General features: G+C 32.2%; 1 non-coding gene across 1 annotated transcript; it reads left to right on the plus strand.

The window, feature by feature from the left end:
- Positions 1-377: 377 nt before the first annotated feature.
- LOC112761158 (small nucleolar RNA R71) lies at positions 378-485 on the plus strand. The gene has a single exon (XR_003181566.1). It is a non-coding gene; the product is annotated as a small nucleolar RNA R71 (small nucleolar RNA).
- Positions 486-3,452: the final 2,967 nt, after the last annotated feature.

Genomic DNA, 3,452 nt, shown 5'->3' on the forward strand with positions numbered 1-3,452 from the left:
ACCTCTGCTATTGCAGGGTTCTCAGGATCATAAGCTTCTTCTTCAGAAGATGCCTCTTGAGTACTGTTGGATGCAGCTTGCATTCCATTCAGACTCTGAGAAATCATATTAACCTGCTGAGTCAATAGTTTGTTCTGAGCCAATATGGCATTCAGAGCATCAATTTCAAGAACTCCCTTCTTCTAAGGCATCCCATTACTCACAGGATTCCTCTCAGAAGTGTACATAAACTGGTTGTTAGCAACCATGTCAATAAGTTTTTGAGCTTATGTAGGCGTTTTCTTTAGGTGAATGGATCCACCTGCAGAAGTATCCAATAACATCTTAGCTAATTCAGATAGACCATCATAGAATATATCAAGGATGGTCCATTCTGAAAGCATGTCAGAAGGACACTTTTTAGTCAGTTGCTTGTATCTCTCCCAAGCTTCATAGAGGGATTCACCTTCTTTCTGTCTGAAGGTTTGAACATCCACTCTAAGCTTACTAAGCTTTTGAGGAGGAAAGAACTTGGCTAAGAAAGCCGTGACCAGCTTATCCCAAGAGTTCAGGCTATCTTTAGGTTGAGAATCCAACCATATTCTAACTCTGTCTCTCACAGCAAATGGGAAAAGCATGAGCCTGTAGACTTCAGGATCTACTCCATTAGTCTTAACAGTATCACATACATCCACTCTAAGCTTACTAAGCTTTTGAGGAGGAAAGAACTTGGCTAAGAAAGCCGTGACCAGCTTATCCCAAGAGTTCAGGCTATCTTTAGGTTGAGAATCCAACCATATTCTAACTCTGTCTCTCACAGCAAATGGGAAAAGCATGAGCCTGTAGACTTTAGGATCTACTCCATTAGTCTTAACAGTATCACATATCTGCAAGAATTCAGTTAAGAACTGAAAAGGATCTTCAGATGGAAGTCCATAAAACTTGCAGTTTTGTTGCATCAGAGAAACTAGTTGAGGCTTAAGCTAAAAATTGTTTGCTCCAATGGTAGGGATGGAGATGCTTCTTCCATGTAAATTGGAATTTGGTGCAGTAAAGTCACCAAGCATCTTCCTTGCATTATTATTATTTTCGGCTGCCATCTCCTCTTCCTCTTCGAAAATTTCTGTAAGGTTGTCTCGGGATTGTTCTAATTTAGCTTCTCTTAGTTTCTTCTTCAGAGTCTTTTCAGGTTTAGGGTCTGCTTCAACAAGAATGTTCTTGTGCTTGCTCCTGCTCATATGAAAAAGAAGGGAACAGAAAATAATAATAGGAATCCTTTTTACCACAGTATAGAGGTTCCCTTGTGTGAGTAGAAGAAAAGAAGAAAGAGAATGAAGAAGAGAAGAATTCGAACTCAGGAGAGAAGAAGGGGTTCGAATTTCTGGGTGAGGAGAAGTGTTAGTAGATGAATAAATAAATAGAAGGAGATGAGGGGGAGGGAATTTTGAAAATTAATTTTTGAAAAGAAGTTGATGATTTTCGAAAATTAAAGGAGAATTAAAATTAAAATTAAAATTTAAACAATTAATTAGCTAAAAAGAATTTTTGAAAAAGAGGGAGGTATTTTCGAAAATTAGAGAGGGATAGTTAGTTAGGTAGTTTTGAAAAAGATAAGAAACAAACAAAAGGTCAATTAGTTAGTTGAAAAAGATTTGAAATTCAATTTTGAAAAGATAAGAAGATAAGAAGTTAGAGGAGATATTTTAAAATCAAAGTTTTGAAAAAGATAAGATTTAAAAAGATATAATAGAAATTTATTTTGAAAATTGATTGAAAAGATATGATTGAAAAGATATTAAGAAGATTTGAAAATTAAATTTGAAAAGATAAGAAGTTAGAAAAAGATTTTGAAATCAAAGTTTGAAAAGATATGATTGAAAGAGATTTGTTTGAAAAATATTTGAAATTTTAAAATCACAATTAATGACTTGACTCACAAGTAATCACAAGATATGATTCTAGAACTTAAAGTTTGAATCTTTCTTAACAAGCAAGTAACAAACTTGAAATTTTTGAATCAAAACATTAATTGTTGATAATATTTTCGAAAATTATGAGATAAAATTAAGAAAATACTTTTGAAAAATATTTTTAAAATTTTCGAAAATAAATAAGAAAAATGAAAAAGATTTAATTTTTTAAAAAGATTTTGAAAAAGATAGGATTTTCAATTTGAAAATTTGATTTGACTCATAAGAAACAACTAGATTTTAAAAATTTTGAAAAAGTTAACTCAAATTTTCGAAAATTTATGAGAGAAAAAGGGAAAGATATATTTTTTATTTTTGAATTTTTTATGATGAGAGAGAAAAACAAAAAAATGACTCACAACATGAAAATTATGAATCAAAACACATGATGCATGCAAGAACACTATGAATGTCAAGATGAACACCAAGAACACTTTGAAGATCATGATGAACATCAAGAACATATTTTTGAAAAAAATTTTGATGCAAAGAAAACATGCAAGACACCAAACTTAGAAATCTTTAATGCTTAGACACTATGAATGCAAAGATGCACATGAAAAACAACAAAAGACACAAAATAAGAAAACATCAAGATCAAATAAGAAGACTTACCAAGAACAACTTGAAGATCATGAAGAACACTATGAATGCATGAATTTTCAAAAAAAATGCTTAAATTTAAAAAAAATACAATTGACACCAAAATTAAAAATTGACTCAATACTCAAACAAGAAACACAAAGTATTTTTTATTTTATAATTTTATTATTTTTTTTGGATATTTTTATTTTTTTTGAAAACATATAGGGAAAAGGAAGCAATGAATTCAAAGTCCTCAATCAAGATTCCAGGAATCATACCAGGTTAGTCTAAAGCTTGATGGCCAGCCAAACTTCAGCATACCATTTTGAAACTTTAGAATTCATTCTTAGAAATTTTGAAATAATTTTCGAAAACAAAAGGAAAAATTATTTTTTGAAAGATTTTTGAAAAATTTTTGAAAATAAAACAAAAAGAAAATTACCTAATCTGAGCAACAAGATGAACCGTCAGTTGTCCAAACTCGAACAATCCCCGGCAACGGCGCCAAAAACTTGGTGCACGAAATTGTGATCTCAGGCAACGGCGCAAAAAACTCAGTACGCACGTCTTTAATAAATCATTTTTCATTCACAACTTCGATACAACTAACCAGCAAGTGCACTGGGTCGTCCAAGTAATAAAACCTTACGTGAGTAAGGGTCGATCCCACGGAGATTGTTGGTATGAAGCAAGCTATGGTCATCTTGTAAATCTCAGTTAGGCGGATATCATATGGTTATGGAGTTTTCGAATAATAATAATAAATAAACAGAAAATAAAGATAGAAATACTTATGTAAATCATTGGTGAGAATTTCAGATAAGCGTCTAGAGATGCTTTCGTTCCTCTGAACCTCTGCTTTCCTGTTGTCTTCATCCAATCATTCCTACTCCTTTCCATGGCAAGCTTTCTGTAAGG

The sequence above is a fragment of the Arachis hypogaea genome, chromosome 16 (genome assembly GCF_003086295.3).
Source record: "Arachis hypogaea cultivar Tifrunner chromosome 16, arahy.Tifrunner.gnm2.J5K5, whole genome shotgun sequence".
Lineage (NCBI taxonomy): Eukaryota > Viridiplantae > Streptophyta > Magnoliopsida > Fabales > Fabaceae > Arachis > Arachis hypogaea.